Source organism: Bradysia coprophila (genome assembly GCF_014529535.1).
Source record: "Bradysia coprophila strain Holo2 chromosome X unlocalized genomic scaffold, BU_Bcop_v1 contig_173, whole genome shotgun sequence".
Taxonomy (NCBI): domain Eukaryota; kingdom Metazoa; phylum Arthropoda; class Insecta; order Diptera; family Sciaridae; genus Bradysia; species Bradysia coprophila.
This window is the reverse complement of record NW_023503302.1, coordinates 1211743-1236778: the sequence shown is the minus strand read 5'-3', so window position 1 is coordinate 1236778 and position 25036 is coordinate 1211743. Positions and strand designations below refer to the sequence as shown.

The 25036-nt window shown below is 32.8% G+C and overlaps 1 long non-coding RNA gene across 1 annotated transcript in view; it reads left to right on the top strand.

Moving 5' to 3' along the window:
* The window catches only part of LOC119068379, a 57858-nt gene that overhangs the window by 13883 nt on the left and 18939 nt on the right, over positions 1-25036 (top strand). Inside the window, exon 2 of the long non-coding RNA XR_005086146.1 lies at positions 6622-6959. This is a non-coding gene — a long non-coding RNA (uncharacterized LOC119068379). The remainder of the gene's footprint in view (positions 1-6621; positions 6960-25036) is intronic.

Sequence of the window (25036 nt, the reverse complement as noted above, 5' to 3'; positions counted from 1 at the left end):
CAATCGAATTTATCCCATGGATGTGGGACCGAGTAGACATTTTTTTTCGGGTGTTTTTTTTTTCCTTCCTTCTTTCTTCTGCCAAATTCAGAGTAAAACTTCAAAGACGAACGATGTTCCTCGAATTTAATAGAATAAAAATTCTTTGACATAATATAAAATGTAATTCAATCACTTATTAGCATAATGTAATAGAAAAGAAAGTCTCAGATTCATTTTTTATATGTATATACATTTCGCTTTTTTTCCAACTTTTCATCATCTTGTCGTCCTTACAAACTCCTCGTACTCCTATTTAGACAGACTGACGACCGACATATATACATATATTTTTTGTACAATTGAGCTGTGCGAACAGGTTCCATTTTAAACGAATTGATGTAGTAAAAGCTTGGAGATATTTAAAAAAAAAATAAGAAGAAAAAAAATCGAAAAAATTGAATTTTAATTTATCCAACAAAGTGGACGAGAGTATTTTAATTTTCTTTTCATATTTCTTTGATAAAATATTCAAGTGTGTTAAGCACAGGTGAATGGTTGGAGTATACATACATACAAAAAAATAATTCAAACAAACGACGATAAAAAGTACTTTCCATATTTTTTTGAAATGAAATTAAATTTTAAAAAAAACGAAGGAAAAAAATGAAAATGAGAAGAATCTAGCGAAATTTCTGAAGAAAATTATCGCGAGTAAACACTGGAAAAAAATATTGTCTCGTTATATTTAATGTATGTATATGTTTATGTATAACATGTACGTTCAGTAATAAGAGCAGAAAATGTGTGTGTCAAAAAAAATAGTCACGGAGTGAAATTCAAGTCAATACGGGTAGGTGTTGATATTGTGTTTGTGTTGAAGAAATTTTCAATAGACCTACCACTTACATTCAATTTTATATACGTATATATACATGTATGTGCGTACATATCGATACATAAAAGTCATATACCTTTTACATTTCCAAACCTAAGCAAAAGGGGGAAATGATTTCAGTTAGGTAAATATTTAGATTTTATGTTAACAAACGAATTGATTAAGCTCGATGAAAAACCTCTACGATAGGAAAAAAATTACGAAAATTTTTTTTTACTCGAAATATTAAATGGGAAGATAGATTTTTTTGATTGAATATGCGTGCTTCAAATTTAATTAAAGTCAAGTTGAGCATAGTTAATTTAAAAATTGCTGATATAATCTTCACAGCTCGAGTACATGTTTCTATTTGAATGGCATTTTTCATCAACGAATTGATGAAATCAATTTTCCAGTAATTGGATCACAGCAATCACGAATCGTCTGGAAATTTCTATCGGCAAAAAAAACGTTGTGGCAAACACGAGTCTTTTCTAATTATTTTGTTTGATTAATACTTCGGAGAGGGTTTGTGTAGCCAAGTGAAGGAAATAATATTTTTGAAAGAATTGGCAGATTTTTTTTTTTATTGAATTGTCAACAATAATTGAGACAATAAAAGCTGGCGAAGGAGCTTTTGTGCACCAGATGCATTGTACACATTCTAATGTTGAATTTATTCCTTTGTCCGCATAATTATCTCAATTAGACATCCTGTACATACGTAATAGTCCGTGTTGCTATGAGTATTTGCCTTTTTGTCTTGTCGGATGCATAGGTTAAATACTGAGGACGCCTCTCGTAACCATCCATAATACAACATCAATATTTAACCAATAAATCATGGAATTAACTCATTATTTCATAGTCCTCAGAGGCGTATACATCAAATGGCCTCAAAAATTCATAAACCATGTACTTTATTAATGATGAACACATATACAAAATGTGATAACATTTCTCTCCTGTGTCAATGTGTCAAACTCAAGGGAACCAAAACCACTTAATAATGTTTTCGTAAATAAATACAAGCCGACAAACAATTTAAAGTTTCAACAGAGTTTCTAGAAAATCAAATTTGCATAACCCGTAAACATATTCCCTTAACAATAAATATATTCGACTAATTACACAAAGATATTCTGCACCATCTAAAGTATCCACAACCTCAACCATAGAGATATAGGACCTCCTCCCTCACCATCGAATTTAATAAAATATGCTTTGGTTTAAGATTTGAACCCAGTTACAGCATTACGAGTACTATGTGTGTGCATTGTAAATTATAGTTGGTAACATCATAATTATATACCGAAAGCCAGCAAAGCACAGTATGGCAAAACTTTGAATTATTTTCTGTTAAAACTTTAAAGTTTTCAAGTCGCCTTCTAATGTATTTTTAAGCAGAAAGGGACGGTCTTAGAGTTGAGAATATGAAATGATGCTAAAAGTTAAGTAGCAGAAGTCAAATTTCTTTGCACAATTTTCTTTCCGGTTATAACTGAACAGGGAGACCGGTTATTGTAAATTTGAGTATAAATGAAGGTTTGACCTTAAGCATTAGGTATGCAAGCATTTACCACAAAATATTTACCTGTTTACTAAGTAGGTTAAATAAAACAAATTAGTTTGTCCCAAAGTTTAAAATGATTTATGATGGTAACCGGTGAAGAATCCAAAACAGGAATGTTCGGCTTAGACATGCTCACATTTTTGAACTCTGAATTAATTTTTTCATGATTATAGTGAATTAATTCAGAGTCGGTTGTGGCGATTTCCATTTTTTTAAATTGTAATCTGAATCTCAGCTGGCCCTGTGCGCATTTCTACTAGGAATAATTATTGCCAAAAGAAATTTACGAGCTTTCGTAGATAGCTTTGGGGCCAGCCAAAAATATCAACAGATGCTTATGCAAAATATATTAGTCAGCACGTAATCTACGTCGAAAGACAACTAAAACAAAAGCGCTAAAGAGAAAATTTTCCTGAGGAGGTTTTGCAACAACTTTCGCAACTACTTCAAAAGTTTGAGGCTTTGTAATAGCTCATTTGAGAGGTATACAACGGATGCATTAAAAGAAACATTATTTTAATTTATTTTCAGCAACGAGTGACAAAGTTACCTTTTGCATGTTCATAAATTTTCGAAAATTTGCCCCAAATACGCTATTTGAATACCTTTTAAAATACCTACCACAAGGAAAGTTTCCAAATAATTTTATTCTAAGAGGTGATTTTTCGGCTGCTAGGAATTTCGCGCCGCGTCATTCACAATAATTGACAAAATGACACATTTTGTATAAGGAAAATGTCACTTTGTGGGTTATTGTGAATGACACGGCGCGGAATTCCTCAACACCGATTTTTCAGTTCGAAAATTCTGGAAAATTTGATTTTTCGATACTTTACACCACGCCAAAAATACATTTTTACCATTTTTTAACTTTTCTTAGTTTTGAGGTTCCTAGAGGTCCCAATATATTCACTAAAAAAGTTTGCAAATTTTAAGTGAATGAGAGACTCTTAATAAGAGTACAGAAGAGAAATTACGGCTGTCAATCTCTTTCGGGTCTCTTTTTCAATTCTATCGTAGTTAACTGTTAAAATGTCATACATTTTAGTGTCTTCAGTAGAGTAAACCATTTGAATGTCCAACATTTTAATTGTGCTCTCTACTAAAGACATTAAAATGTTTGACATTTGAACGGTTAACTACGATAGAAATAAAAAAGATATCCTAACTACATGGTGAGCTGGATTTTAGATTTAAATTTTTTCTTAAATTGGAATCAATTGCCACACCCTAATCTAGACTCTATACCTACACTAATCAGATTCCATTGATTAATTATGCTTACATCCAAAAATGATGTATGATGAAGCTTTAATGCATCAGTGCATATACACTCGTTGCAAATTATTTATTTAAAACTCCGAATTACATGCAATTCAATAACAAACAATACAAAAACAAATAATTCCTGCAATTGAACTTTTAACTGTGTGTCGAATGTATAAAAGACCAAATCCTTTTCGCTAATGTATATTTTATTGACACTGCCATTACGGTTCATACACCACAAATAGAGGATACACAACATTATATCACTATTTTACGAGACATCAAATGGCGTTCCAAATAGAGAGACAACCAACTATTCCGCTGCAGTGTGCATATTCACATCTTTGAATTCTGGATCCATCCAACATATACATGGCAGTGTGAGATATTCTTTGTTCAATTTGCAACATTTTCTTGATAAAACAGAGAGCATTGCCTTTTGGGCATTTCCCATGTGAGCATTGTTCAGCATCATATAGATGGGGAAATGAATTTATATGTTGTGTGTATGGTGTATTGTATGCGATAATACTTGTGTGTATATATAAATAAGACATCTCGTAAATGAAGGGTCTTATAAATGGGACATTTGTTCAGTTTTGTATATTAGTAGACAATGCAAGTTTCACATTGTTCGAAGATATCGGTTATGCAAGCAAACTATAAATTTACAATTTGTGACACCGTTGGCTTGTATCAAGATTTTACCTGTCAGATATCCTCTAAAGATGGGTACAATGTAATGCAACCAGATGGTTTTGATTCGATGAAGATAGTCACATGGATTCTTTAATCGGTGGCATTAATTTTAATACATTTTTACAATGACACACAAGTGTGAAAGTATACGCAAGAACGCTGTTTGCCAGAAAATTACGCCATCAAGCCGTTTAATTTTAGTTCTTTAGAGCGACGTTAAGTCTCAAGTTTATTAGCAGGTTTGTAGGTTTGTCTCTCTCACTCAAACAGTGGCATAACTGGGACCTCTCCTGCACGGCTCGTGCAGCATAAAAGGATACAGCGTTACTGACCTTCTTACCCTAAGCTGTTCAGTGGTTGTGATATACAATACTAGTCGTTGAATCGACTGAGGCGCAAAATGTGGTTATAATTTAGTAGCTAAGAAAGCTGGATACGCCGCTCAAAAGCGCGAGTTATACCAGCGCTGGCTGTATAGGAATTTGGAACCAAATTTCCATTTTGTTCCCGTGTGTATTGAGACCTTAGGGACAATTGGGGAGAGCGGATTGAAACTCATCAGACGCATAGGCGAACTGTTGTAAAACGTCACCGGGGAGAAATGGTCCACTAGCTATCTGCTGCAAAGACTTAGCGTTGCCATCCAGAGAGGAAATGCTGCTGCAGTGCTAGGCACCATTCCGTCAGACACGAATTTGGAGGAAGTCTATTATCTGTGACCGAATTTCGGTGCGTCTCTGAACCTTTGTTCAACTATCTAGTCATTGTTTCCGACTGATACTGCTTTTATACTGATTGTAAATTTTTAATCGAGACGATTTGATCGTCATGTGATAGTGTTGATTTTGTACGCTCTGTATGAGACTGAATTTATATTTTAATACAACAATTTGTGATTTAGTAGGGGTAACAAGCGTCAAATCGTTAAGCCTAAGTAGGTTGAGATGCACAATGAAACTCATGTTTTTGGAAACTAAAATTGAAGCTATTTTCACTCGCTCTATATCTCTTAAATATAGAAACTGTGGGTCGAAATCAATTTACCGCATGTACGCAACAATAACGACTTTGACCATCCTATTTGAAAGCAAGACGTATTTAATAGTTGAGTACTTTGGAGTACGACCACTTAATATAATTTTCAAATGTTCATATGTTGGTTGATGGTATTCAGAAAGTACAACGACCGCATACAACATTTTATGAATGTTAGTCAGCAGTCCAATTATTTTTCGTAGCTAAATTAGGGTATTCCCTTTTCATTTGATTCTTTTTCTTCTTCATGTTGTTGTTGTTGTTGTTGTTGCAAAGCTCTGCCTACGTTAACAGAATTTTGTTCAGTATTTCCAAAAGAATTCTTTTGATTATTATTTTTTCTTGTATGTATCATTCAGCTGAATACAATCATTATAAAACAATTTTTTATGATGCTCCTTTTTACGAATTTTCGAAAAGTTTATTATAGAACACGAATATAGGCTTCATTTGCAATGGCATAACTGCTGAAAATATGTTGCTAATGCCAACTATTTGTTACCCAGTACAGAGCCACATTTTATTATTCACCCAAGCGATGACAAAATAACGGTCCTTCCCCATACAGTCATATAAATTCGTTTGTCTAATGTTTAATGTGTATATGGAATGTCGCTATATACATTACGTTAATTCGGTTTGATTATGATTTCGGTAGATCCCATCATATACTTAAACTTTTACTCGCAAAACATCACCATGCCACACCACACCGTGTACGTACATCCTAGGTCAATGCCATAATCTCGGGTTTATTGTTGCGTTCAGAATGGCTTTTATCGGGAAGTGATTATTGTCGTTGTAAGTGTAAAGGTTATGTGCACATTCTGGTTAGCTGTATGTAAGAAATAAATCCACCCATACTTCACATGGGTATTCATTACTTACCCGATTCACCAGGGAATCAATGAGGGAAAATATTCTATTCAAATTAATGAACATAATGGATAATACAAATGTATCGGATTAAATGATTAACACTTCGGAGAATACTTAATTGATTCAAATTTTGTGAGTTTTCGTGTTGTATTGTGTGGAACGGTACATGCGCTTCATGATATCATGATATTTTCGATCGAATTTATGCAAGATGATTTATTGTTGAAAATAGCGTCATGACAATTGACAACCAATGTTTTTGATGGGAAATGATTTTTTTGTTTAACTTTTGTTTCTTTCATCTTTTCAGGTAAGCCAAAATGACAATTAGCACGAACAGCAAAGTAACAGATTGGCAACAATTTCACAAAGACAAATGAAATCAACGATTCAGTGATACAGAGTGTGAATAACCGCAGAAAAGATAGAAAGAAAAAACATGTTTAATGTCGCTAACCATTAAAGCATCGGTGTTATAGCCACGTGACAAACTGAAACAGGAGTTGGGTACGAATGGCCACCAGCTGGTGGCATAAATGCCCATATCGTCGTCGCAAACGAGATCTCTAGCCGGCGACATGAAATTCGCGGCCCCGATTCGGGCTTTTGTTTTAGCCCACCTGATATCCCTAGTCACACCAACCGGAGGTTTGTATATTTTTGCTATTTTTGCTTCAAATTATTGTCGGTCAAGTTTTTGTTTTGTTTTAATCGCAATAACACGCAAATTGTTTACATTCCATCCATACCCTTCGCACCATTTAACTTTCCAGATGACATTGTACACAGAAACAAAAGGATTTTCTTTTCCCTTTCCGTTTCAGTCGGTTGTAGAAATTTCACAATTTTAATTAGAATACTCGCTGGAGTGGCATTTCTAAGAACACTTCAATTAAATTTCACATTTGCCACACAATTTACTTATTCCTTCCATTTTCGTATCGGAGACACGTTGTTATAAATTCCTAAATGCAACTTATGAAATAATGACTTGTCAAGATTCTATTCAGAAGAATTCGACTGAGATATTTATATTGTGTGTTGATGTATTATGTGTATACCATTTACTAGATTGATCATCCATCAAGTACTTCAAACCAAATAATTTCTTCGCTGCTAAATAAACGACTATAACATGCATACGTGTGCTTCAATTTTGACTATGACGTATACACCCATAATGTGATTGAAATGTTTTGCACAAGCATAGTATGAATAATCTGATTAAAATCCATTTTGCACAAGCCAGTTATAATGAATTAATTATCTTCAAGCATTCGCACGTCTTAAACGTTAGCAATTTTAGCCAACATTAATTCCATTTTAATTGAGAAGGTATTTTCCTGTTAAAGTAATGGCAGGGAAGGCATATGGTGTATTTTAGAGAAAATTATTATTTTATGATGGGTTGGAAAATGTCGACAAAAGGAAAGGAGGGTGTTGTTTTTATGCAATATTTATTATACCTATGTGTGTCTTACAATACACATTTATACACAAATACATGCACCCATCCATGGTCGTTACAAAGTAAACAATAAAGCCTTCCATTCAAAAGATAATTTTTTCCATTCGATGGTGAGTGAGTTTTATTTTATTATTTTTTTTGCGTAATTACAGCTCAAGCATATACACTAAAGTAAGACGCTTAAGTGTAACCATAACAACGGCTTCTCTGCTCAAAGGTTTTCATAATATAAATCCCCAACATAAATTATGGACGTAGTAAAAATTAAATAAATACAGTGGAATGTTCAACATTGCGTCAGGGCAATAAGTGCCAACCGTAAATTTTGAATTATGAATATACATGCAAAACAAAGTGGTAATAATTATTTAGCTTATAAGACAGGATACAGCGTACTGAAGCGTAACTATAAATGATTATTAAAATTAGTTAACAAGAGCCATAAATATTGATTTTTTTCGGGTGGGGGGGAGAGAGAAGGTGGTTGACAAAATTTGTAGCTGGAAGTTTTTGGTATTATGTTCGGGCTATTCGGTGTATTAATTAAGTGCAATAGTGTACAGTATGTTGATAGTAAATCACGTCACTCGATAAATTACTCATTTCTATTGATCTTAGACTATCTGAAATTTTAGTTAAATTAATTCTTATAAATTAATTGTTATGGATGGATAGATGGACATTTTTGGTATCAGATCCGAAGACCGACATTTTTTTATTAATAGGCAAAATAAAAAAAAATGTTTCAGACAATGTTCCGAAAATAGTACACCCTGTTGCACAAAGTCGGAATTTGTAGCACGAGCGGAGCGAGTATTAACGCTCGTAACAGGTCTAATTCAGGTGTTACGAAATTGAGTCAAACGCCTCGTGTGGCTTTCCATTTCACATATTAGTGACACGGTATCACACTCATACCACATTTGACTTATTGCCGTGATTTATGCGACACATTCGACTCAATTTCGTATGACCTGAATGAGACCTGTTCCGAGCCTTAGCCTAGTATGGAAACGTGAGCCATCAAAATCAATCTGTGCAACGAGTTGTCACACTGTAATAACCAAGTTACGATATTCGCACACTCGCGAGCCTCGCGAGACATCATCTGACACTGAAATACGAACAGCTAACTCAACGGTTTTTTCGCATATAACTGAAGTTGTTTTACACGCTACATCCGCAATATCCGAATTTCGGTGAATTTTGTGTTTAACTGGATGGGTGTGTTATTTCAGAACAGTGGTTTCAGGTAACATGCTAAAATACTTTTAATCGTCAAAAGTGATCAGCACCAAAGATTTTATGCTGTAACAGTCACAATGTCACGTCAGTCTTATAGCGGTTGTCACTTTAATTTCTCTTTTTTTGCAGCCTGGATTGTTTTTAAGTTTTCTGATGCTTTAATTTATTCGGTATAAACTTTATATTATTACGACATAATACCCTTTTAGTAAAAGCATTAGCATATTAAATTTCCAGTTTAGCATCAAATACGATATAATTGAGCCGTTCTTTTTTTTGCTGAAAAATTTTACAGAAAGGAATAAATATAATTTCATTCATTAATTAAAAAATTAATGCTGTTATTCGATGCATGCAAATCAAAATGGTAAAATAGTTATTTATCCATCAAGTGTCGTCCGAGCAGCATAATCAACTTACTGCAAAATATTAGGAGCGGTAGTTAAAATGTGATGTTTGTTCAAGTTATTATTATGAAAAGCCTTCCAGAAAGCCTTCGAGATGAATTAATGATGCACGAAAACTTAAAGATTATGTCCCGGAATTACAAAATAATTATTTTTAATATTTCCGGTTGGAAATCATTCAGATGCTACAGCAAAACATTTTTTTTATCATTTTGTGAAAATCGATGGTCTGATAAAATTTTTTCTTCGCAATTATAAATAATTTCTTATTGGTTCGATCAATAGCCGCATTTTTTGTGATTGGATTTTTTTTCAATTATGTAAAACAGAAAATAAAGCGATAGAACTAGTGTCAGTAACATAAAGGTTAACGCCCTGATGCGAATGTGTGGAATGATAATTTTCCTCAATTTGGCGATATTTCCGTTCAAGATCAATTGAACATTAATTGAATAACTAAATGCAAAAAGGTGTCCAATTAGTGAATTATATAAAAAATGAAATGTCAATGATTTTGCTTTATTTCCAATAGGCTGACGATGATTTTTCTAGTGACTGCTAGTGACATCGTCATACAAATTTATATCAATGAAATTTCATTTTTCTTATAATTCGCTAATTGGGGCTTGTTCTGCGTTTAGATATTTAATTATAGCTTCTGAAGTAAGGTTGAGCTGTCGAATGCTTCGCATTGGTAGAAATACTAGAAGATATTTATCGAAAAATCAAATATTTAGTGAGTCAAGTGGCTAGAAGGTCAAATTTATCTCAAGGCTTGAATGAAACGTCCATTTCCATCCACGACCAAGATATAATTCTGTTGTTTGAAAGCAGGTTCGATCAAAGACATTGTTGAATATATAAATGGTATTAAATACGGTTACTATTGTTGGGTCGTTCCGCCAAAAATCAGAGTTCGCCGTGAAGATACCAGTTTTCTTACAATTTGATGAAAGTAGTTTTTCCAGGAACAACTGGTATTACACATTTAAATTCATCAGGTGGAATTTATTCGCGTTATTCTCGTTTTGACACCGTATATCGAGATGTTCTGATTTTTGCTTTTTACAAATGCATTGACAAAACCAATATAAACTACACCTGGAACAAATTCGTGTCACTTAAAATATGTGCAACATCAATAAACTGAATTTTGAAACCCCATTCCGACGATGATGCCACGTCCACACAGACCGATCGAACAAACAGTCATATATTAAAACTATGATTATCAAAATTAATCGATATCGTTCGTCAACAATAGCGACCGTTTCTTTTTCTTTCCACATTATCCTCTACCTGCGACTCTGTCAGCCAGTACCGAATGGAAAAGAATGTTTTCTTATAGTGATACATCACTGTCCATAAGATTTGAAATTACGTTCAATTCAAACTAAAACTTTTTATACAACTTTCGGAACTGTGTGACCCAAACACCATAAATTGCGGTCTTAGAAGTTATATATGTATTCGTAGATATTTCATATCACGGTCATTTTTTTCTTTCTTTCTGTCGACGATTTTGGTGCCAGCAATGGAACAATAATTCGCTGTGTATAGTAAAATTGCTCGACCACTGGTTTTCCAAGAGAGCGTAATCTAGAAAAATCTTGACATGATTTATCGTATATTATTTCCGGTTTGTAAACGAATGAGTCTATATTGTAAAGTAAACAAATTTATAATAATAAACAACGCACAGTTTGAAATTCAGGACGAATTTTAGATAAAACATTTCGATTCCGAAACCGTAGCACACAAAAACGATATAGAGGGAAAAGTTCGTAAATGTTATCGTGTTAAGTTATTCGATACACAAAAGACACATCCAAAATACAAATGAATAAAACTTGTTGTCAAGGAATGTTGTCGCCGAATATTAAAATAGATCGAGGAAAGAAAGAAAGAAAAAAAAGCATTTGTGATGGCAGGTATCGAAAAAGTGAAAGTATTGGAAAATTGTGACCATGACAAAAAATGTCGGCATTGTCCTATCAATGGTCGGATTGCTAGTATGAATCAAATGCCGATGGTATAAAAACACACAATTATGACAAGAAAACCTCATTAATACCAGAAAAGAAAATTGGCTTTCCAATCTGTAAATTTACTAAGTGGAATAAATCGTATGTTTCTAACGATTCTCGTTTTCCTGATTAGTTTTCTCGACATGACTTATAACTTAAACAACCAAACAACGATCAAACTCTATACTCTCAAGGGACAAGAATTGGATTAAAGAAAAGGCGGACGTGCATTTTATGAATAAAGCGATGATATTTTTCTTAATTTCAACCTCATTTTCCTAGTCAGATTCGATATATACGAACATTGTTTATTAGAAAAATCAATTTCATCGATGAAACCATGCTAGGAATTTTATCAGTGTTCGCAAATATTGAACGTATTTTACGTATTGCACAAAATCTATCTCCAGAATTAAATTAAATTCAATAGAAGACGAAGCAATAAAGCATTGTGCAATTGTTTGATTATTCTTTTCAAAATCGAGACATATACTGAGTCTTAATGGTCGTGTAGCAATAGAAAAGTCTCCATTTTACTCTGTGTGTGTCTGCTGATGTATAGTCGATATATATACATATATATGAAATCAAATTGTATTGAGGGTTCTGTAATTTAATTTAGGGATTTTACTTTACGTTCGCAAAAGAATATTTCTATTTCTGTGACAAAAATCAAAAATGTGTTTCGTTTTTATCGATGTCATGGCTCAGATGGTCGAAGATTCGATCATGGTAACAGAAAATATAATTTTAAATCCACTTAATCTTTATTCAATCGTCCGATAGAGACATTCAAAGTACGTAGCTGTATGGGATGAATAAAAGGTTAAGTTAATTAAAGCAATTCTTTAGCTTTCGATGACAAAACTAATTGAATTGATTCGCACCTAAAGGCTTCACATTATATTTTGAATACAATTAACAGAGCTGAAACCTTGACACAGTTCTATTGTCAGTACATGCAAAGCCGTCTTTTTTTCGACGACGTTTTCGAAAACACGATTCAATTTATACAGAACATGTAACGATACAGTGTAAATCGACATCACATCTGTTTGATTTCGTTAGTCAGTCAGTCTGATTACATCCTTTGAATCTGATTGACTTACATAAGAAATAATTTCCTTACATAATGAATTAATGAGACCTAATAAAATCATCTAAAACACGCAAATTACACAAACGCATACGTTCTGTATACTCATATGCCGCATAATTTAGTGAGCCAAAATAATACAACGGGAACATTAATAAACTCCCGAATTATACATAAATTCTAACTTAATTGTTTAATCAAATACAAATTAATGCAAATATCGTGTAGAGATCTTTGCATGTTTATTTGTGTCGTTTCAATAACCCTATTTACAAAATAACAACTCAATTTTAGCAATGGGAAGCCGCTGTAGGGTGGTGACTGGTAATACAATATATATACGGCAAATACTGAGGTATTACTAGAATTCGCGATTATTTTCAGTTTAGGGTGTGAGAGTATCGACTGGAATGTGGAATGGATGAATATCTCATTTCTCCCATGTATGTTAAATTCCTCTAAGATGTCAGATACATTGAAACTTTTCGCTATAACACGCGACTCAAATAATTGATATACTTACGACGATTGAAGTATGTCGTCGTAGAACTACACATAATATACTGGTGGTGCCATTAAACAGACAGAAATGATAAGAACCCTGGCAAATAAAGTCTGCTGCTTCTTGAGAACGATGTAATTATTCGGGTGATATGCTTTGAAAATGTAAAAAGAATTCATTTTAGTCGTCGTTACATTGGTGAATGTAGCGAGAAGAATGATATTGTATACAGTCAAGAGGGTACACAATGTACCGTTCCTATTAACTCTGTTAAATTCTTTTCTTATTTCCCAATTTAAATTAAATCAATTTTGAGTGGAAACATATACTGAATACAGCGTCTACCGATGTCGATGTAATTAATTTAAATTTGATATTACAGCGTCCCTCTTCCAAAACACTTTCCGTATCCATTATATTGCAATTAATAAACCCGAAACATTGGCTCTATACTTCATAGATATAACAAAAAAAAAATTAAAACTGACTCAGTCTCACACATAACGTACATATATATAGTACCAATCAAATTTTGTAATATTTTAACCCCTAATGTCGCTGAGAGGGATCATTTACAATTTCCAATCAATATTTACGTGGAACGAAAAAAAAACGATTTTTTGCGGATTCACAAATTAATGGGCCATGCGCTAACATATTTGGCAGATGCACTGTGTCCGATTATTCGAAAAAGTATTACTTTACTACTCATAGCAAGTGTACCACCTTGACACTTTTAATAAGACGACCTGTTTGAAATTCCAACATTTCCACACTAATTGGAAATTTATTTTCAGTTTCTCAGTTTCATTTCTTCACACGAGTCTCATGCCTCCTTATCAATTATTTTGGACGTCATTAGCAAGCAGTAATCAATTATATCGCATGAATAAAATCAGATAAGCATTCCTTACATTGAGATGATGCTATGCGGGTTTTAACTTCTTAATTAGAAAAACCGTTCATTTGTACGTGTAGTAGTTTTGTGTGACATGACTTTTGTGTGCATGCAGAACAAAAAGCAATACGACATTTGTCTACAATTATAGTGCATTCTGTTCCACCAACATTCAGCTGCGACTCAAGTCAGTTCATGCCAATTCTTTCACATATGCATACTCACAAATAAACTCGCTAAATGTAGTCATAACTACATGGAAGTTGTTGAAGCATTATGATTGCATGGAACAAGAAGTTGAAATTAAATGAAAATGTCTAATGCGATAACGAATTGAATAGGTAAGATAGCAATTATGACCCGGCATAAAAGGGATTTTGTTATTTTAATTAAGATGCACGGATGTTAGAAACTATTAAAAACAATTTAACGAGAGTTGATAAAAGCGAAAACTTTTACCATTTGACTTAAAAATTATTTGATTCATAAAGTGAAATTTTTGAACAATGAAGCACCCGTAGCTGTATGTATATACGTATAGCATTTGAATGGAACTAGCTAATTTTCTATTAAATCTTATAAGTAGAACCATCCGATGCCATCCGAAAAAGGAAGTTAAGCATAAATGGTATTAAAATATTTTCAAAATAGGTCCCGGATATATAATAGAGTCGTGCTAAATTTCCTAATTTCCTCAATTTAACGTGTCCCTTTTATGACAAACTAGTGGAAATATAACAGACGATTAGATTTGCCCATGTGATTTTACTTTAACAGAGAACTTCGTACAGAGTGCGCTTCCTGTGAAGAGTACTTCCATGATAAAGTGACGTAATTGAAATAACAATGACATTGTTTTATGGTATAGCATGTATAGCATATATATATTGTCCATGTCCTTAAAAATATTGTAATCGTACAACGTCCAATTTGGAAATTAAAGTCATAGAAAGCTACTACAAGGTTCAATAGAATTCAGTTTTAGGAGAATTTTGTTCCATGTTTACTAATGCCAGTACACTGTAGGGCTTATTTTAAGGAATTTAATTTCTTAAAATTTCTAAATTTGGTTGTTTGTTAGATCTCATTCCAAACTGATTGCTCAACGACATGAAAAACAACTGAAAAGGCTGTAAAAAAAACGACAGTTACACTGCAATGTTGTCTTACTAGATAAAATGATGGAAAAATTTAAGAACTTTTAAGAATTTAATCTCCTTAAGTGTTCACTCCGCTCAACAAAAAGTACTCCGTGAGAGAGCCGTGAGAGAGCGAGCTGTCAAATAAACTAAGAAAAATTGAAAAAATTCAATTTTGTCTCTCACACAAAATTTTGAGCAAAAATTTAGCATTATTCTGCAAAATTGAAGTACTTGATTCAGAATTTACTTTATGTTGATAACATTTACTCACTCATTCATAAATATAATTAATTGTAGTCCAATGATCTGTATCTTATTAAATAAGTTACTCTGTAAGTTAGAGACAGTGACGGGATACTTACAACTGACATTTATAAAAGAGTGAGTCCCGACTATCCACGGCTGTGGATTTTTTTAATGTTCTTACAGCGGAATCGATACCAGCTGGTCCAACAAATTGCCATATGTTTTCGTAGAATCAATTTTCATATTTTATATATGTCGACATTTTAAGAGCTTTACTGAGAATCCACCCTAGCTTCTTAGTGTGCTCACATATTACACATATTTTTTTGAATAATTTTCTTTCTTTCGTGTCGTCGGATCTAATTTATTGTCAAATAGTAAAAATCGTGACACTCATCTTAATCAGTAGCTGCTATATGTGAAATTCGACGGAATTGAATGATTATATATGAAGAAAATTTAAAATGACGCTGCTGAAATGTCAAAACGAACATTCCACGAACATGGGTCGATTAACTTTAAAAAAAAGAGGGACAGACAAGTTGTCAGAATTTGAAAAGAATAATTTGTTCAGCAAAATAGATATATTAGGCTTACCATCGTGTCGTTTCGTTTTTGAATAAAAATCGTTTTTGTAATAAATTGTGTTGAAACTGGGTCGGAAATAACTTCACTTTGGTGAATATCTATGAAATTTCATACCAGTGAAGTTGGTTCACAATAACAAAAAAGAAAAAGTGGGCATTAGTATTGTAGAACGTATAAATGTACTAGAAGAATACGAAAATCTATAACATTTGAGCTTTAGATCCCACACAATATTTCCCTATCAGCCATAATCAACTTCTTATTCATTTATGGCCTGCCCACACGACCATTTCAATATATCAAGTCACTGTAACTACCGTATAACTACTGTATAAAATTACTGACAGTGTGACATGTGTCACACCATTTTATTAGATTGCCAAAAATCGTTAAAATGTAATTGGACAATCCATCGTAAAAAATAATAGTGAAATTTGAACGATATATACAAAATGGCCGAAAATCAAATTAAATTGAAAATTTAATATTTTACTTGATAATGTATATATCAATTGTATTTTTTATTTTTTATTTTTTTTTATATTTTAAATGTTATTCGAATGCATTGGAAATGAAATATTCAATACTATGCATATAATCCTACCATATATCGATGCCCTATGGAAATTCGCATTTTCCACACACATTTATATACGATGGGGACGAGTAATGAAAAAAAAACGAAAACAAAAAAAATCGTCCACAATACATTTAAGCACTGACAATTATCGATGAGTATATTCTACTTCAATCCATAATGATGACTATTGCGTTGGGGACACACACAAAAAAATGTAATTAATACAGAATAATGTAAATGAAACGATTTTTATTGTGGATTTCGTTAAATGGTAGAAAAACTTTCAAATACTTTTGATGATAAGCGGGGTTTTTTTTTGTGTTCCGCAAAAAAAAAAATTGTCACATTTTCCCTGTTAATGATCAACTGGGCACACTGTTTCATAAAGAGTGAAATTGAATTGTTAATGAAAATATTTGTTTGGTTTTTCGCTTGTCACGCATGCACTTATCTCAGTAATAATACCAAAAATATCATTAACAATGCATGTTAACATGAAGTTCATAATACATAGTTACTTCATATGTAGTGAAGCATAGAAGGGCGGATATAGACGTAAATTGATACGATCATAACTGGTTATACGATTTTTTCCTACACTGACGCAGTCGTAGTTTAATTTCTGCTGCAAAAAAAGTTTAGTTCTGTACAGAATTAAACTTAAACATGTCACAAGTTGATAATATGTTGATAATAATACAATAAAATATTCGGATCGATATCACGAGACCCAAAGTAAACTCATTTTGGAAAAGCGATTTTTCGTCAACCAGCTACCCACTTTCCATTGTTCACTCTGTACCTTTGTCAACCTTTGAATAGATTCTAATCAAACAGATCAAACCCACCTTTAGATGTATATATATCAAACTTGCAGCTGCTCATGTGCATTCCTTTGAGAATAATATTACAGTCAAGATATACAATTCAGATGCTAAAGGACTGTGAACTGAATGGTTTATTCGTATCTCTATTTTTGTACTTTACTTTATTCCGTTTGGGCACGAATTGAATAAGAAAGATTGCTAGTAAAGAGCGCTAGGTGCATACAAATGCAAAATTTAAACATTCTGGATTAATATCCCAATCGTATCAATTTCAATAACGATCTGAACCAAAGCTCCTAGCATAGTGGTAGAATATTGCTTATGTCAAATAGACTAATAAATTGCAACAGTGTACTGTGTACTTCGTAATTTTCATTTACACGGTTTTCAGGACATACCATTAGTATCAATCTATTTGTTATTATATTCATTGGGTTTACTTGCATTTCCAGTAAATTAATTATCAAATATATCTGTTAAACATCTGGATCCGTCATAAAATATGTCAGTAGTACCATGGGCTGAAAACAACTGATCGCACATACATTATCTCTATGAAAAAATTATTTTCGACTGCCCATCCAAGTAAGCACACTATCTAAGTACTGAGGGAACCACTAGTAAATTGGATAATTGTGCACCATGACGGATGAGAGGTACATACATTAAAATGTTGAGCGTCGTTGATTGATGTGCAGGTCGACGTCAACTGTCCGATGTCCAATCGGTATAAAACCGCATAATTGCCAGCTTATCATGTTGAAATAAATTGCAGCAAATTCTCTCATTTTTATTGCCATTGTCGACACACCAAAGAACTGTTTCAATTAAAACAAATCTTAGCAATTAAATTTTCTCGTAATTTACTTAAAGCTGGAAACAGAAATTCCACGCGAAAGCTGTGTGCAGTAGAAAAAGAACGGATTGTAAAAATAACAATTATTTCATTGTGTTTTCATTTCATTGTATCGCCAGCTGTATATTTCTCATTACCAATATTTAAAAAATAATAATTCTTACATTGAATGCCCACGCCGAATCCTTTATTGTGGGTTCGACCACTTTTCCATGAAAGAGAAACAGTAAAAAAAAATTTTTTTTGCTATATGTATTATATATACACAACATTCTCATAGGGGATATATAATAAAAAAGCTATTACCATCCCAATCTGACAACCGAACATGATAAATGATTATATTCTTAACATCCTTCTTGAATATTGGAAAACGACCTCTTTGATATTATATATTTTTTGTGTTATGTATATAGATATGTAGTGGAATTTATGCATGCATAATACAGTCGACTTTGCTATATATGTATATAATACGTCCATAATGTAAAAGTATATGAAAAAAAAAATGTTTAAACTCTATTCTCCAACCATCTCTATTATTTTCATATAAAAGTTTATTTTCTCATTCAAAATATTCGAAAATATATTTAAAAGAGAAGAAAATTACAATATTTCGATCATTTGTCAAGGAGATCAAAATATGTTTTATGAGAAAATTTAACTTATACGATGAAAATTTTGTTTGTCTATAATACATGTTCTTTAACCAATTTCTCTTCTTACGTTGCAAACATTTAAGTTTGCTGAAGAAAAGTTTAAGACTAAAACGATAAACTTGATAAAATTTCCAATTTATGGAGAAAAAAAAGTTCCGCTTAAATCTATACACAATTATTAATAAAACTGTTCACATAAATACTAAATAAACACAACGGACAAACGAACTTCACGCAGTTGAAAATATTACCAAATCGATGTTATCCGAAAACGTTTTTATTTTATTTATTTTTAATCAACATGCGTTGGGTGCGTCAGAGTAAGCAATAAGTTTCATATCAACATTTCAATACATTTAACGATTTATTGTAGTTGTTCATGCTACCCGAGGATCATCAACGGATATCTCATAATCAGGTCCGCACTAGTATTTGCAGCGCCCTGTGCAATGAACCTAACAGCGCCCAACAAAAAAAAAGATTTCAGGGTTTCATTACCGTCATATTAAAAAAAAAACATTTTCAATGACCTACTTTCTCAGCGCCCTGGAACTTTGCCCATTGGCTAATCCAGGATCGCAGCATTAAATTTCTGTAAAATACACACTCTTCGAAAATTCTACAGTAGGACTTGCTAGAGACGAACGGGATATGTTTTTACGGGTTTGATTCGGGTCAAGTCAGATTTTCCATTTATATTTGAAATGGGAAAATTGATTAGAAACTAGTTTTTCTAAGAAGAAATAAATATTATTTTGCCTCAATTCACCTCATTCAACATCATTGATTATGGAATGTAAATCGTAGTTATAGCAACATCAGTGTCAGTTCATGGGGAAAACTCTAGAAAACTCAATAAAAATACCTTTGTAAAGATAACAAGGGGTGACTCAGTTCATTTATTCCCAATCATTCCATTAATTCCATAAATTTCAGAAGAGTGTCACCCTTCCAAAAATATGCCCTGCTTCGAATGGATTTTATATGTTACGTACAGCAGAAATAATGTATGCAATCATAATGGCGGTTCCATTTATCAAATCAAAAGTTTTCAAATACTAAAATGTAGTGACTGAGTGGATTATCCTATAATATTTACGAAATTCGCTGCAAGTGAGATGCAAATTAAATCTGCGAAAAAGAATATTAGTTTGACCTGAATCCATTGAATTTTACAATATATTCAACGCTATCTGATGGATACTACTCCATATTGTTGTTATTGAAATATTCATTTGAACCCATATCGTATATAGAATATAAATATTCCACATCTCTGTCATGCCAACCTCGTAATAAACTTCCATCAAACTTTGCCCGTTTTCAATTCAATCTACTATTCCTGTCCGTTAACAGATTATTGTTATTTCCAGGGTATGTATATATATATATACATGTGTGTGTATTGTGTATTTATGAGTAGATATTACATAACACTATCAATATCTCATTCCATTTCTAAGCCTGTATCGTCCACACAACATTTGATATGGGATTTATACATATTATGCATAACAAAAAGATTTAGAACGTTCGTATTATGTTTTCAAACTTCTAACTATAATAATAACTGTTCGATTTTGTGATTTGGTTAGGAAAATTTTTAAAAGTGAGAGATAGAGAGAGAGAACATTTCACTTGTACGGCACTTTACTTTTCCAATATGGGACCTGTGATGGAGAAGTGCAGGCGCCTAAAGGGATAAAATAAGTACGATTGTATTGGTTTATATAAATGATAATTTGCAATGTTTTTGGGTTGACGATTCCATATCCGGTTTTTAATAAGCAATTTTGTTGAAATGTGTTGAGTACATGATGGGAATGGAATTTATGTAAGAATGAAAATTCGCAAGTTTAGAGAAAATAAATTATTTTTGATTGAATTTACGTTGTCAATCTGGATTTAAATTATTTTCTGTTTAGCGATTCGATTGGAATTGTCTGTAAAATGGAAAATAAAGTTACCTGTTCACTGCCACTAATTGGATCTGTGAAAATCAAATGCCTAAATTGGTAGTTAGGCGAACCGGTGGGGAGGATTTTATCGCATTCATCGAAACAACAAATTTCCGATCAAAATAGGACAGTGGTTTTCCTGCTTGCGGCCAGAAAATACGAAAAACAGCGAGCAGCAATGGCGTACATTTTTGGCCGCAAGCATGAAAAGTACATTGTGTCGTCTCGAAAATTTATTATTGTCGAGTACGAGTAAGGCGAGCCTTGGTGAGCCAATATGTATATTCGTAGTGAGGTGATACTACAAGGTAAATAAGTTTCTATTTCGTCATCGTTAGTTGAAATTTGATAAAAGAAAATAATTTTGAGCAACTTACAACGATGCAATATTCTGAATATTTTTATTATGATGAAAAATGTACGAAAAATTGTATGAAAGGATGTATGAAGTTATTCAACTCTAAAATCCAATATGTGGTGTAAGACTTGGACAACTTGAAATATATTTTTGGTGGTTTCTTTCTCGAAATTTATTTTCTTTGCAGCTCAAATTTTGGTGAATCAAATTTTAATTTTAAAAACATTTACCGAGGTATTTTAGAGCACCGGACTCTGATTCTGACAATTTCACCACTTCCCCCATTCTTCTAAAGATTTTCTGAAATGCTAAACAATCGTGCTGCAATTGTTCATTTCCTTTCTCTGGTAAATCATTTAACATTTTTAACAGACCTACCCATGCTACCCATATAGTAGACTTGGGTAGAACAATGAAACTTGACAGCTATCACTGAACTAACTTGCAACGTAAAAGAATTACGCGCGCTCATGAATTTGGTACAACGAAATTCGTGATTACAAGAGACGATGATTTGTGTACCTGACTTCGGTAGACCAGAGAGACCAGAAATTACGTTTTTAAGTATGAAAATATGAATGAATTTATGCATGACACACTTACTCAGTGGTGATGTCACCATTGTCTGGTAAGTTAGTAAATTGAAAAGATTGTAAGCGGAAAATTTGGATTTTATATTATCGCTTCATACTCGCGATGCGAATAAAATACAGAGCCTGACGTTCATTATATCATCTTTTCAAAAAATTACTTTCGTAACATCAATTTCTAGGACGAAAACTCTCAGTTTTAGTATTTTCAGATTGCGATACACAAACGATAAACCTTACCACAAACTTTTGCCGCCAATGTAGAGATGGAATTCACGAGGCTTCCGCTTCATGAATTCCCTTATAGTTTTGACATACTTAAAATCCATGAAGAACTTCCACTCTAAAGGTAGCTGTAAAAAATGCAGACATTGTGTGGATACAGGAGAACGAATTTAAAAAATTACAGAAATTGCGTCTGACTAGCGAATTTAGAAAAACCTTTTTTTTGGATACCCGACCCGAAATCGGATAATTTGGCATGCATCGGACAAAGTGTGACAGGGCAAGTAGATGGGTTGAAAATGTTATGAAATAGTGGACATATCATGTAAAGGTCTCCCCTAAGGCAATGTTCGACACAAAAACAAGTCAAGAACGTTTGAAATGGATATTGTCGTCTGTATCATAAAGTTAGACAGATTTGAGCAACTACGGATGGCCCATAAGACATTTAATAACCGAAAAATTCTGATATACTGATTATCTTGTAGTAGAAGCGACAAGAAACTATATTTGATATGTTAATCCACCTGAAGGATATACTGGTGCCAATATTTCTGAACAGATCTTTCTACAGCTACGCATAGCGAAGGAAACCTAATTAGTTAAATTTTACTTTGGTTCTCATGACAAATCACTTTTGGAGTTATTTTGGGATTAAATAGGAAGTAAATGCTTCTACGCGGATTTCTCAGACATTTGACATCTTGCACGCTTAGAGTATATTGAACATGCCACAAGCCAACCATCATCAAAAATGTTCGAATCATTATACTTGTAAGCTTTCATTAGTCGACATCATTAAAGATGTTGTTTTGCAAATCTGTTAAATCTTTTGTCATTACCTGTATTATTAACTGACAATAACTAACATGTCACAGTAGTTCACTTTGAACATGTTAGCATTTGAGCATGTTAGCAACTTTGTGTCTTAACAAATTACTGGGATTATCCTGGAGACGTCTATTACAAACATCAAAACCAAACTATTTTGCTGTTTACCTGTATCACAATTTACAAAACATTTACGGTAGCATTTACATTTATATGTGTATATGGGTAGCGGTTGATATAACTGACACAAGTGTAAATTCTATCTGGCTTTTGTGCGTGAGCGTAACACACGTGTGGTATAGATTGGATAAATTTTGCGTTGTGTCTACTAAAAAAAGTATTTATTTTATACGATAACAAATACGATACTTTGATAAAAAAAAAGACGAACACAAAAAAAATTATTGCAAATAAGCGCCATTTTCTTAAATATAGACAAAACATCCGAAAATATTATGTGAATTGGGAAAACAAAAGCGAAACTGATAAGGGTTGACTTTTTGCCATCCATATTGTTTACCTCAAGGGAATTCCGAATTTCAACGCTTTTGTTTTATTTTAATGTACCCATCTATCCCATGTGAGATGAAGATACAATTTAACCACCGCATCATCCTCCACCGCCCCGCTAAATTTTTTTTCTTTATTCCTCAAGTACTTCAACTGTTATTCCAAATATGTTACATTTTATATATAATACAAATACACATATTACATTGTGTGTTATACATGTTCGGTATATGTACATTTGATTTGAATGTTATACGGCACAACATTACATTACGTTCAGTATCAGAGAATCATCATCGTAATTATGGCATACATATTTTAAAGGGTTTTTCTCGTATTACATGGTAAGCTATGTATAGCAAAACCCTTTATACATTTATCCACATATCTATGTAATACACTACATCACATACATAATACACGATCACCGTCTAAGCATTCGAACCATGTGTGATACGGTGTGCCTATCCATATCCACTTTGACATGTTAGTAGGAACGGCACCAAATTTTGCACACATTTGTTGTGCTCACATTCAATCGCTTTCCACAATGAAACATGGTGAAATGTGTCTTTTTGGAAAATTATGGTTTAAATAATAATATATGGGGATCTATTCAATATTTTATTATAAGAAATTGTTCATTAAATAAGTTTTTGGGATAATAGCTTGAAGGCTTTTGCTGGGGATATAGAGGATGATTACGTTTTATGTAATAGAAGACGTGGGGGGTTGAAAGATGTATATGGGAGCGGGAGGCGGGCGTAAAATGTGCGTAATGAACAAACTTTGAATTTTGTACGGAAAATTAACCATTTATTTATTTATTACTTCATATTGAATGATAAATTTATTATTTAATTTAATAAGAAAAACGACAAAGTCTTGGCTAAGCACTTTGAATATAATTCTCAATTCTCAATTATCATTTTATGTCGGAGTAAATATATATTCATAAACGGCGGTTCAGCAACTTTAACATTGTAAACCAAAGCAACATTTTGCGAAGGGCTGGGATGATAGCTACCCATGCGAACCAACGATATTTTGTGAGATTTTGTCAAATTGGCCACCAAAACGTGAATTTGGAAAGCTCCAAACCTAGCCTAATCCTATGGGGATTTAAAGTTTTGAAGAAAATTCACACCGTAGGAATTGAAGTTTAATTTTGAGTGAACTAATGAAACGAAATACAATATTGTGCATGTGCACCATATTTCATAAAGTATATTTTTGCAGCAATAGTCCCAAGTTTAGGATATGACCAATAAGCATCAACTAGTGCAACGAGGTGCACTCTATACTTTTTGGTATTGACAACTATAACAGAAGAACGAAATAAATAAAGGAAGAGACTATTGGCACCTCATGATTTAACAATCCGCCTTTACGTTAAATTTTGTAAAAGGACGAATTCGCTAAGATCGTACAAACTATCTTTACGTTACATTTCGTAAAAGGGATAATTTCTTAGGATCGAACAATCCGCCTTTACGTTTCATTTCGTAGAAAGATGAATTCCCAAGTATTCTACTAAACGCATTTGCGTTATATTTCGTAAAAGGATTAATTCCCTAGTTTCGAACAACCCGTCTTTACGTTACATTTCGTAAAAAGACGAATTCTCTAACATCGAACAAACTACCTTTACGTTACATTTCGTAAAAAGATTAATTCCTTAGGATCGAACAATCCGCATTTATGTTAAATTT